Here is a 13,970-nt window from a genome sequence, read left to right as displayed (position 1 = left end):
CCAGGGCGTAGGCGAGCAGCGCGAGCCCGCCCTTTCCTGCCGGGCGCGCGGGCGTGGCTCGGGGCGCGCGCCGGGGGCGGGGCGGGGCGGGGCGGTGGGAGCCCGCGGTGGCGCTCCGGGACGCGGGACCGAGCCTAGGTGGCTTGTCTCGGGGCGCTACGGGGACCGTGCGAGCCCCCGCTCCGCTCGCTAGGCGACGGCGGGGACCGGGAGGAGCCTGCGGGAAGCTTTTACCCCGGAAAGGGAAGAAGCTTGTTGCTGCCACGATTTGCATATTCACTGCACTGCTGTCCTTAAAAAGGAATTAGTCACCCCGGCGCCCTTCAGAGTCCTTTGAAAGGTCCCTGAACAACAGGTTGCCAGGGATTTCACTGATTATCCTCGTCCTAAGTCCCTCAACATGTGGCTCTGGGATGCACTTTAAGGAATTATTAGCAGGACTCAGGGAAAGGCGCTCACATAATACATTCAAAACTGAACTTACATAGCTTTTGTTTCCAGATTAGAGCACCAAAAACATCAGAAGGTCTCAATCTGGGAACTTAAAACGTGGGGCCTGAATGTTAAAATGACACTTGCCGGTATATTTGAAACTAACAATGTTTAGATTGGTGGAGCTTTTTGAAAGCCTGTTCCACAATCTCAGATAACTAGTGCCTCATGGTGAACTTGGAAGATGTTGAAAGAATAAATGAAATGCATAAGGCACCAAGCTAGGAGATTTAAAAATAAAAACCCCAAAACAAATTGTTCTTAAGCTGTTTTCCTATACGGCCATATATATACACATATGTGATGAAAGAAGAATGTCTTATGAGCCATGAGAGATGTACAAAGTGCTGGGAAGATAGAGTGCGCATGGATGTGAAAGATAAGTGTCTATCAAAATTTGAAGAAGTAAATAATAGGAGTCAAGTCATAGGTTGGTGCAAAACTAATTGCGTTTTTTGCCATTCCTTGCAGTGGCAAAAGCCGCAACTACTTTTGCACCAACCTAGTAGACACTTCTGTAAAAGGTTAGGAGTATACATTTATAAAACTGGTAGAAAAAGCAATTTAGCAATAAGTATCAACGAAAAAATTTATAAACTTTTCTCAAGCCACCTAACTCCAAAAATGGGGATCATGGGAATAATCCAAAATATTAAAAATCTACTAGGTTGGAGCATACAAACATTTTTATGGGTCAAAATGTTTAATATTGGTAATTTCATATATGTACAAAAGATAGTCATTGTATCATAATTTGTGATTGGGAAAAACTAGTGTACAACTTTAGGGTAACAATTCGTTAAACTGTGGCACAAACTTTAATGTTAGTCCTTTGTAATTTTTTAAAATTGAGGTATAATTTGCATACAATAAAATCCACAGACCTGTGTGTTCAACTTGTTGACATTTATCAGTGTATGCACCACCCAATCAAGATCTTGAACATTTTTGTTTCTCCAGAAAGTTCTTTTGTGCCAGTTTTCAGTTTTCCAGACAATACACCACCACCCCAAGGCAACTCTTTTCTAATTTCAATGACCATAGATTAGTTTTGTCATTTCTTGAACTTCATATAAATGGAGACCTACAATAAGCATTGCCTTGTATCTTTCTTCTGCTTTGTGTCTGACTTTATTATTGATGGGATTCATCCATGTTGTTGTATCAGTAATTAGCTGCTTTTAATAGTTGAGTAGTATTCTACTGTATGACTGTACCACCAGTAGTCATCCATTCTCCTATTAATGGCCATTTGGTTTGCTTATAGTTTTTGGCCATTATGCATAGAGTGTAATGATCATTCTTGTATAAGACCTTGTGTGAGGTCAGAAGTTTGAGATCAACCTGGCCAATATGGTGAAGCCTAATCTCTACTAAAAATACAAAAATTAGCCAGGCACAGTGGCGGGCACCTGTAATCTCAGCTACTCAGGAGGCTGAGGCAGTAGAATTGATTGAACCCGGGAGGCAGAGGTTGCAGTGAGCGGAGATTGCGCCACTGCACTCCCGCCTAGGCAACAGTGAGACTTGGTTTCAAAAAAAAAAAAAAAATACTGTGTGGACATATATTTTTATCCCTCTTGGGGAAAGAATATGGGTCAAATTGCTGAATCATATGGTAGCTTAATTTATAGACACTGCCAAATTGTTTTTCCAAAGCGACTGCACTCTTTTACACTCTTAGCAATAGATGAGAGTTTCAGTTGTTCCACATCCTTGCCAAATTTTGGTATTTTCAGTCCTCATAGAATGGTACCTTATTGTGATTTCAACATACATTTCTTTGATGCCTAATGATGTTGACTAACTTTTCATGTATTACTATTACCAGCCATATAGAACACAATAGCATACATAAATCACTTAGCACAGTGCCTGGCCTATGATAGGAATGTCAGTTCTAATTACAGGTTGGATAACATTCATTTTTCCTTGGATGTGATACCTGTTGTTTTGTTTTCCAAAGCATTTCCTTTCTTTAGGGCTCAGCACCCTAGTTTTCCATGGGCAATCACTCTTCCCTACTCTCATTTTATGCGGTTTGGATGGACTGATCGCTCCACAGACCACAGGCATGGACATGTCACCCAATCAAAGTCAATGACCTTCAATTCCAGGATTTTTTTTTTTTTTAATAGTACTTCACTCTGTTGCTCAGGCTGGAGTGCGGTGGTGTGATCTTGGCTCACTGCAACCTCCACCACCTGGGTTCAAGCAATTCTCCTGTCTTAGCCTCCCAAGTAACTGGGATTACAGTCAAGCACCACCATGCCCATCTAATTTTTGTATTTTTAGTAGAGACGGGGGTTTCACCATGTTAGCCAGGCTAGTCTCAAACTCCTGACCTCAGGAATCTAATGGCCAATGAAAAAGAAGTATCAACCAATTAATGGATCAGGCAGAAGTCAGATAACCCCCATGGTTCAGGACTTTATGAAAAAGTTGAATGGGTGAATATACTTGGATCTGAGGCCAAAGTGCGGCCCTCTTACTCTCTCTCCATATCTAGACTTAGGAACCTCCCACAAGTAAAGCTAGATTTACAGGGCAGACTCTGACTTAGCCACCATCTGTGAGAACTTTAGGTGGCCTTATATACTCTAGATGTCATCAGGAGAAAAGAAATGGAAGATAGCCAGAATTATCCTTGGACCATATAATGGTAACCAAGGGGACCTAAAGAAAAGTCAAGATATAACTAACTTCTATTTAAACATTTCAATCTGTGGATTCCATTTCTCTTTTAGTAAATGTTTTCTTTAAATATACACTTACATATATTAAATATATAGTCTACATCATATATAAATACATGATATATATATTTTATATAAATATAAATATACATGTTTTAATAGAGTTGGGGGTCTTGCTATGTTGCCCTGGCTGGTCTTGAACTCCTGAGCTCAACCAGTGTATCCTCCTTGGCCTCCCAAAGTGCTGGGATTACTGGTGTGAGCCACTGTGCCTGGCTTTGTTTTCATATATTTTTGATAATTTTTCTGTTGCTTCATTGAGTTTTTACTTCAAGGACAATTATGTATATATTGGGTCACTTTTTTAAAATGATGTCTTTCATTTCTTCAATCTAGAACAATCTTTTAAGTTATTTTCTGAGAAGGGTGGGGAGAGAGCTTTTATGACAATGACATTTTTGAGGCGTCCAGACAAGTTATCTTGTGAAATGTCCCAAAATTCAAATGTGTACAATTATTTGCTTATGATTAGATTCAGATTACACATTTTTTGCAAGAATAGCTAGTGTGTAATGTTCAGTGTATCACATATGGATGGATATTGTCTTAGGCTTTCCCATGATTCATTGCACTAAATTTGAGCACTTAGCTAAGGTAAGTGTTCAGTAGATTTCTCCATTGTACCTGGGTTACTTTTATTTTCCATATCTATTCATTTTTCTGAAATGACTTTTTGGATTTTATTTCTTACACTCACTTTGTCTCAAGACTTTCCTTCTTGGAAATAATTTTTAGCTATATCAATTCTGTTCCTTACTGATAAGCAGTCCTACTCCTGATATTTGAAGGAGTAAGAGCAAGAAAATAAATGCAGGCCCATTCCCCATATATTTAAATATTTAGAAGTTATAAGCCAAACTAAGAAATTATTAAATTAGGCTGGGCGCAATGGCTCACACATGTAATCCCAGCACTTTGGGAGGCTGCAGCGGGCAGATCACCTGAGATCGGGAGTTCGAGACCAGCCTGACCAACATGGAGAAACCCTGTCTAAACTAAAAATACAAAATTAGCCAAGCATGGTGGTACATGCCTGTAGTCTCAGCTACTTGGGAGGATGAGGCAGGAGAATCACTTGAACCCTGGAGGCAGAGGTTGTGGTGTGCCAAGATCGCACCATTGCACTCCAGCCTGGGCAACAAGAGTGAAACTCTGTCTCAAAAAAAAAAAAAAAAGAAAGAAAGAAATTATTAAATTTAAAAAAAATGCTCTATCTTCTTTGACAAATATACTTTTATACTAACAAAATAGAAAATATGTGTAAAAGCCATGGTTTTTACATGACTGAAATTTGGCAAAATATTAAAGGTGACACATGTAATATGTAATTACAGTTGGGCACATTTGAGTGTTCTATTTATGGGCCTGAAACGTTTAGATGTGTACCAAAGTAAAGACTTTTATAGTTCATGTTTTTTTGTCTATGCCTCCCAAAGTGGTTGGGAGTACAGGCATGGGCCACCATGCCTAGCCATTTTTTGAATTTTTTTGTAGAGAAGGGTCTCATTATGTTGCCCAGGCTGGTATCTATTTCCTGGCCTCAAACAATCCTCCTGCCTCAGCCTCCCAACGCACTGGGATGACAGGTGTGAGCCACTGCACCCTGCCTGAAATTTTTCTGTTAAAAGATGAAATAGGCTGAGTGCTGGGGCTCATGCCTATAAACCCAGTACTTTGGGAGGGTGAAGCAGGCAGATCACCTAAGGAGTCAGGAGTTCGAGACCAGCATGCCCAACATGGTGAAACCCTGTCTCTAGCAAAAATACAAAAATTAGCCAGATGTAGTGGTGGGCACCTGTTATCCCAGCTACTTGGGAGGCTGAGGCAGGAGAGTGGCTTGAACCCGGAAGGTAGAGGTTGTAGTGAGCTGAAATCGTACCACTGTACTCCAGCCTGGGCAACAGAGTGACTCTGTCTCAAAAACAAAAAACCAAAAAACAAAAAAAGAAAAAAAAACCCAGAAAACAAAATAATTACATTGAACAAACATCAAAATTGTATACAGTTGATATTTTCTTTAATATTTATTTTAACAAAATAATATAATCATAAATATTTTTACATTGTAAAACCATTTGTAGTATTAATGTTTAAAGTCCACATAGTTACCAATGTAAAGAATTGGAACTACACTTCACATATGTTATTTCTTGTCTGTATGTACATACACATTTAAGAGTAATATGTAACATGAGTTGTTTAATGTTGCAAAATGCTCCTCAGATGCCATGCATAACAGTTGTGAATATGCTCTAATATTTTTGTACCTTTAAAACCAATGAATTAGACACAAAAAAACATGAGAGAATGAATACTTGGCCTTCTGGGAAACGATACTTTCTTCCGTAATAATCTATGGGATTCACTCTGAGACTACATATTTGGCAAGCAAATGAATTGGCCTATCATCCTTCCTAACCTCTTCAGTTCATATGTTTCTCATTCTCCTGAGCAGTGTCCATCTCTGATATTAGCAGAGGTGCAAAAACCTTCATGGCGTTTGGCATTCTTCAGTATTTCAGAAGAAACCTTTCCTTGGGGCCTGCCTGGGAGGTATGAATTATGAGAGCAGGTTTAGGGTTGTGAGTTTTGCTGTGCCAGCACAGAACATCAGTGATGCCCACATGTTCTTTAATAAATTTATCTTCCCGATCTTTATGATATCCTCGGTCCTCTAAAGAGCAGGGCCCAGAGCCTGGGTCTCTTTTATCTATATTTAATGTCATATGTAAAAAGCAGATGGGAGGCTGAGGCAGGAGGATTGCTTGAACCCAGGAGGCAGAGGTTGCAGTGAGCCGAGGTTGCGCCACTCCACTCCAGCTTGGTACCTGGTGATGGAGCAAGACTCTGTCTCAAAAAAAAAAAAAAAAAAAAAAAAAAAAGAAGCAGAATATATTAGTTATGGTAAGTATTCTTTTGGTCTTTAATCTGTTTGCTTAGAATTGTAAGTTTCTCTTCTCTTATTGTTGTTCAATATTTCATCTTGTCTTTAAGTTCTTATTTATGGAATTCACATTTTTATTGAGTTGCTTTATAGAGAAGCCATTATAGAGAATTTCCTTCTCTCCTTTGACTTACATTTTCTTCAACACTAGGTCCCATATCTTTTTTTCTTAAGCTGGTTGTTTCTTTCTCCTCCTTTTAAAAAAGTAATAGATTTTCATAATGCAGATGGTATTTTTTTTTTTCATCTTCTTAATGTTTTAGGGGGCTCTATCCAGACTTTCAGTTTGCTTGGGTGTGAGTAATTTCTCCTCAAATCCTTTCTCATTTTTATGCAGGACCCATTTGTTTCGCCCTCTGAGCTGTGACTGGAGGGCATAGTCCTAGTGCTCTGTCAGCTTTTCTGTATCTGTGCATTGGTGGGGAAGAGGTAGCTGGAATTGCCAGTATCCTTTCTCAGAGAAACTGGGCTCTAAGACTTTTTTGAGGTTTTATTAGAAATCTTGTGTCAGACTTTCCTTTTCTATGATGGATTGGATGTGAAGGGGGAGGATATGGAGGAGTAATTATATTCCCATTGGAAGCACAGATTTCTCTGGAGTGTGTATTTCTATTGCACAGAGTCAAAGCTGGCTGCTTAATCTCCCATCCCTTCTGTCTTCTTCCTACCAACAGCTCAAAAATGACATTTTTGAAGATTAGTCTTGCATCAATAATCAGGATGTTTTGAAATAGCAGAAATTGGACTCAGGGGGACCAAAGAAGCTACTCTTATGGCATTGCATGTGAGAAATGAATTAGGTGAAAACATTGTATTTGAAGAGGGAAAGATGAACTCTGATTATTTGGAGAAGAAACAACCCCACTATAAGTTTTATAGTGACAGAAGAGACATCCATAACAAAGGATTGGGAATAGATAACATTTATTTAACCACAGGGACTGAAGGATTCACAATGCTATCTGCGGCATGCTGAAAACTGTATTGATTCTTCTGAATGTGCAGAGAAAGATGACCTCAGTTTGGGCATCATAAAACTTTTTTGAAAGCGAAAAATGAGGCTGGGTGCGGTGGCTCATGCCCGTAATCCCAGCACTTTGGGAGGCTGAGGCAGGCAGATCACGAGTTCAAGAGATCAAGACCATCCTGGCCAACCTGGTGAAACCCTGTCTCTACTAAAATACAAAAAATTAGCCAAAATGTACCTGCCAGAAAATTTAAAATTAAATATATGGCTGACATTTATGGCTATGTATGTTTTGGACAGTGCTGGTCTAGAATATCATCCAACTTTTAATAAATCCATGAAACCCAAATGCTTTGCCTTTCTCCTAATATCTTCTTCAGTACTAGCCAATAAAAAGGCTTTATCCTCCATCCTAAGTAATAAAGGCATCTTGTTCCTCTTCCTGTTTTTCCCAAGGTTCTAGTGACTTTGGAGTATTTGGGAAAAAATACAGAATCTATCCACAACACGGGTGAGTTTGTAGAACCTGTCATCTCATCCCTGTGTAGATTTTTGAAAGTACTGCTGTTTTTTGTTTTTTGTTTTGTTTTGTTTTGTTTTTTGAGATGGAGTCTTGCTCTGTCACCTAGGCTAGAGTGCAGTGGTGGGATCTCGGCTCACTGCAACCTCCGCCTCATTGGTTGAAGTGATTTTCCTGCCTCAGCCTCCCGAGTAGCTGAGATTACAGTTGTGCACCACCATGCCTGGATAATTTTTTGTATTTTTTAGTAGAAATGGGGTTTCACCATGTTGGACAAACTGGTCTCGAACTGCTGACCTCAAGTGATCTGCCCCACTCAGCCTCCCAAAGTGCTGGGATTATAGGTGTGAGCCACCACGCCTGGCCTACTGCCTCTTTTTACTACTTCTCCAAAACAGTGCTAATAGAAAGCTATTTCAATTAACAGATGTTTCTGAAGTTTCAAAGAATAATTATAGCATAAGCAGAAAACTGCTTCAGATTGTTTATAACTCCTCTCCTCGTACCTTTCCTGTCATTCTCCACTAGAGGGGACTTCTCACTGCTTCAAGAGGCCGTACTACGTGGAGCATTTTGCCAGGAACACACTTTCCCAGTATCCCCTGCAATTAGATATGTGACCTAATCTCTGCCCTGCAAATATATACATGTGCCAGGGTGAGACTTTGGGAAACAGGCAACGTGCAGGCAAGTGCCATTTTTCTAGTAATGATGATGGTGGAGGCATCGAGTTTCAGGGGAAGCAGTAACAGCAGTTTTGGCATCTGATGCACAGCGCCAGGTATGATCCGTAGGGTCTTTGCTGGTGTAATAGTGTCGTATGGTAGTACATTGGGCATTTTTCCTGGTTATGTACTCTCCAAGCCTGACTGATCCTCCTGCAAATTCTGTGACCTGCCTAAGTGTCTTTAGTAAATTAATTTTCTGCTTAACTAGCTAAATTGGTGTACTATTTAGGATGTCGTTTCAGCATCTAAACACGCAAGCTCTACAGATATGATTGAGATCTTTTCTCTCTCATGTAACAATACAGGGTTGATATGGTGGCTCCACAGTGTTGGCAAACCCACTGACTCACAACTCTTAAACTGTTGTCATTATCTGCCAACATGGGTCACCAATGTTCTGGCGTTCTACCCGGTCAGGAAAAGAATGGGAAAATATGCTTCTTCCCTTTAAGGATATGACCTGGATGTTGAACACATCACTCCCGCTTACATTCTCCATTGACTAGAACATAGTTATATGGCCAAACCTAGGTGCAAGAGAGCCTGGGAAATGAAATGTGAAAGTTGTCAGAATCAAAATGGAGTCACTAATGTTAAGAAAACCTGGAGAAACAGAGCCAGAAAAGGTCTTGAAGAGAAGATTCATAAATTAGCCAGACATAGTGGCACATGCCTGTAATCCCAGCTACTTGGGAGGCTGAGACATGAGAATCCCTTGAACCCGGGAGGTGGAGATTGCAGTGAACCAAGATCACACCACTGCACTCTAGCCTGGGTGAGAGAACGAGATCCTGTTTCAAAAAAAAAAAAAAAAAAAAAAAAAAAAAACAGAAAGAAAAAAAAAAGATCCTTATGCTTGTGCACCTGATAAGGAGAAAAGACTACAAAAAACACAACCTTGGACAAAGGCCTTTGCAACCTTATACAAAAAATACTTCTCCAAGGACACCTGCCTAGCAACTACCTGTCCAACCTCAGACTGGCATTACCCTTGCTATTGATCATTGTAGCCAAAGATAATATTTCAAAACAATTATGTAATTTCCTTATTATTTCCTTTAAAAACCTTTGTTGACTGGGTGCAGTGACTCACACCTATAATCCCAGCACTTTGGGAGGCCCAGGTGAGCTGATGACGTGAGGTCGGGAGTTTAAGACAAGCCCGGCCAACATGGTAAAACCCCACCTCTACTAAAAATACAAAAATCAGCCAGGTGTGAGGGTATGCCTGTAATACTAGCTACTCGGGAGGCTGAGGCAGGAGGTTGCAATTAATCCTGGAGGCGGAGGTTGCACTGAGCTGAGATGGCACCACTGAACTCCAGCCTGGGTGACAGAGAGTGTTTCAAAACAAACAAACAAACAAACAAACACCTTTGTCTTCCTTTGCCTCCCTGAATATGCACCTAGTTTACTATGGCATGTATATTTCCATTGCAATACTCTGTTCGCAGATAAACATAATTTCTTTTTAGAGCCTCTGTCTGTTATTTAGGTTAATGTTACTTTCAATGCTCAGAAATCTTTGTTGGCTTCCAGAAATAGCATATGCAAAGGATCTGAGGGTAAGGAAGAACGTGAAAATGTTGGGTAATGACAAGTAGTTTGGCATGACTGCAGCTTATGGTGGAGTGGGAAATCTATTAGTGAAAAGCGAGGCCAGGAATGCAGCAGTGCCTATATGCCAAGATGAGGAGTTTAGACTTTGTCATGGTGACATTTTAAGCAAAGACAGGTGATTAGTTTGCATTTTAGAAAGGTCGTTGTATTTGCATTTGCCTGAGTTCTTGGGCAAAAGAGAAGCTGACTGGCTGATTAGGCAGAAATAGATTTAATTAAAATATCATGGCATCGTAGAATTATTAGGGACCTGGTCTGAAGTTCAGTTTCCATGAACAGTGTCTCCAACCATGCGGGGGATCTGGTCTGATGAGGAAGCTGTCCTTCCCCATAGAGCACTAATTGCTACAGTTTGCACTATTGCCAGCGAGTCAGCACAACTGAAATTTTCACTAAGCCCAGCCACTGCAGCCATTTTTGTACCTTAGAAATCCAAGTTTGCAGACACTGCTGTTTCTGAAGGCTGGATACCTTTACCACCAGCAAGGAGATTCTACGTGGATCCCTCACCTGCCCTGGTCTACTGCTGAATCAGATTCTCATTTAGATACCTGATTGGTGGAGCTTAGGTTGCAATGTGCCTGTGAAGAAGCCTGGGTAGCATTTTCTGAGTTAACTCCCCAAACACAGAGAGGATGTTTCAAAGGTACTGGCTGATCGAAAAACATGATAAATGCCCACATCATAACTTTTCATGTGGTCTGGCTTTCTGGAAATACACCGTCTGGACCCAGACATTTATCTTGGTCTTGGACAAGAGGGAGAAGGTAGCAATTTTTTTTTTTTTTTAGGCGGAGTCTTGCTCTGTTGCCCAAGCTGAAGTGCAGTGGTGCAATCTTGGCTCACTGCAACTTCTTCCTCCTGGATTCAAGCGATTCTTCTGCCCCAGCCTCCCTGGGATTACAGGCACCCACCACCACACTCTGCTAATTTTAGTATTTTTAGTAGAGACAGGTTTCATCATGTTGGTCAGGCTGGTCTTGAACTCCTGACCTTTTGATCCACCCCCTTGGCCTCCCAAAGTGCTGAGATTACAGCTGTGAGCCACTGTGCCCAGCTGGTAGCAATTCTTTTTGCTAAGCACAGGTGGGACTTGTCTTTCCAGTTCTGCATTTTAAATAACAATCACAAGTTTTAACTCTAATTTCATTGCCAGGCATTATGCCAGGTACTTTTATTGCATGCCTCCTCAACTCTTTGTGCATCAACTCCCCCCCACCCCGCCCTGAGTATTAGACAGATGAGCAAATTGAGACTCAGAAAGTTCAAATGACTTAAAAAGGCTGGGGAACTTGGAAGTGAGGGAACCAGGATTCTAACCTGAGTTTTCTGACTCCAAGTCTTTTTCCATTATACTTTGTTGTGTATAAAACTCTGGAATTTTCTAAAATTAGAAAAACATCTTAATAAGTTGTATGAACTTATTTATTTCCTTATTGCTGGTTAGATGGGAACTGATGGATTTGGCTTATATAAAAACGTCTTTCTTTTAAGTGAGCACATTGTTGGAAGTAAAATGCTTGGTGCCGCAAAGTGAAAATAGCAGTCAGGCAAAAGTTTTCTCAGCAAGGCAATTTACATCTATAGAAGGGTGCATCTCATGGATGGAGCAATGGTGAGAGCACACTGGACAAGGAAGAGGAACGGGGTCTTATCCCTAATATAGATAGTCTCTACTGCTGTGTCTTTTCCCTATTGGCTAGGGTTGGTCTGTACAGTCTAAGCTAATTCTGATTGGCTATTTTAAAGAGAGCAAGGGTACGTGCCAGAGTGGCAGAGTGAGTAGTTTTGGTGGGAAGGATGGTTACAGAGCAGGTGACTAAGGATGACTAAGGACATAGCAGGTGATAGAAGCTTGGAGGGGGTTGTTTACTGAAACTAGGGGAGAAAACAAGGAAGTTAAACTGTACAATGGAGAACAAAGAACAGGGAAGCAGAACATACTGACATATTAGTTCTTTGAAAAGGAATTCAGAACTCATTGTACTTAACAATTTTCCCCTTTTGGATTTTAAAGGAAGTTGGCAAGCTAAAACCTTTGAAGAGGAATTTACTGAATCCTACAACATGGAGCATTCTACTCATTCCATGAGGTTTTTAAAATTAATTAATTAATTAAATTTTTATTCCAGGGCCCCTGGAAGCCTCTAGGTACCATCTTTTCTTAGAGCAGATATAAACCCACCTAGTGTCCCTAGAGCTGACTAAGCAATAACCCTCAAGGCTGCTGTGGGTGATGGGCCTGACTCATGGTAACTCATGGTGATAACTGGGCCTTTGGGGGTGCAAAATTGTGAATGCAAATTTGGGATTTAGTGCCAAACACTCTCCCACACTCAAGTGTTTATTCCAGTTTGCTTTATACTCTTATAAAAATAAGCATGATATAGTAAGTTTCTTATGATAAAATCAATTTATTCATTGTTTATCATACTGACATTTTGGCCTTCCCAATTTGTTTCTGTTGACATAATTTTTTTTTTTTTTTTTTGAGTCAGTGTCTTGCTGTGTCACCAAGGCTGGAGTGCAGTGGCATGATCTTGGCTCACTGCAACCTCTGCCTCCCAGGGTCAAGCCATCCTCCCACCCCAGCCTCCTAAATAGCTGGGATTGCAGGCATGCACATCACACACAGCTAATTTTTGTATTTTTTGTAGAGACAGGGTTTTGCCACATTGCCCAGGCTGGTCTTAAACTCCTGCGCTCAAGCAATCCTCCTTCCTTGGGCCTCCCAAGGTGCTGAGATTACAAGTATCAGTCAATGCTCTCAGATGACATAATTTTTTTTTAAAGGAAATTATTGTTTTAGTATTTAGTGAGATCCTTTATTTAACTTTTAAAAAACACTTTACTGATCTGTGAAAACTGAAAGATCATTTTACCTAAAGGACGGCCTATTTGACTTGGAAGTATTTGTGTATGTTTGTATGTATGAGAAAGATTTTTATATTGCCAGAAAAACACACACACACACACACACACTCCCTTAGTGAACAATACTGCAAATTCTTTCTTTTAATCCTGATAATTTGACAGAAGCTGGGTCCAGAAATCTCACTGTTGCCTCCAAGAGCTGATCTGTTCCATTTTAAGGCAACTGCCTATTGCTTCACTTTAGATTCAGCCAGTTCTAAGCATATTCAGTTTTAGACGCCCTGTGAGTTCATCCCCAGCCAATCAATTGTTGCAGTCCCAGCCCCCTGCCCTCCAAAGTACCCTTAAAAAACCTTAGCCTCCAAATTCTCGAAGACATGGGTTGAGAAATTTCTCCCTGTTCACCTTGCCTGGCCGCCCCTGTGATTATTAATCCCTTTCTTTACTGCAGTACCTGCTATTCTCTTTGAGGTTTTTACAGGGCAGCGGGCCAGAAGAACCTGTCAGCCTGTCACACCAAGATGTCCAAACATCAGAATTATAGAAAGTTAAAAGGCACGATTAACAGGGTTTTTTAATTACAAAAATGTTCAAATGGATACAAAAATAGAGACAATAGTATAAGAAACCTCAGGCCAGGTACGGTGGCTCACGCCTGTAATCCCAGCACTTCTGGAGGCCGAGGTGGGCGGATCATGAGGTCAGGAGATCGAGACCATCCTGCCTAACATGGTGAAATTCTGTCTCTACTAAAAATACAAAAATTAGCTGGGTGTGGTGGCGCTCGCCTGTAGTCCCAGCTACTTGGGAAGCTGAGGCAGGAGAATTGCTTGAACTTGGGGGGTTGGAGGTTGCGGTGAGCCGAGATTGAGCCACTGCACTCCAGCCTGGTGACAGACTGAAACTCTGTCTTAAAAAAAAAAGCAACCTCATTTACCAGTCTTCCAGCTTCAATAATTATCAACAAATCCTGTTTCATCTAGTCCCTACCTACTCTCCATCTTTTTCACCATTGGGTTGTTTTGAAACAAATCCCACACATCTAATCATTTCATCCATAACTGTTTCA

This window comes from Sapajus apella, unplaced genomic scaffold, assembly GCF_009761245.1.
Source record: "Sapajus apella isolate SASKATOON/1434 unplaced genomic scaffold, GSC_monkey_1.0 scaffold63, whole genome shotgun sequence".
In the NCBI taxonomy this organism is placed as follows: Eukaryota; Metazoa; Chordata; class Mammalia; order Primates; family Cebidae; genus Sapajus; species Sapajus apella.
This window is presented reverse-complemented; position numbering follows the sequence as displayed.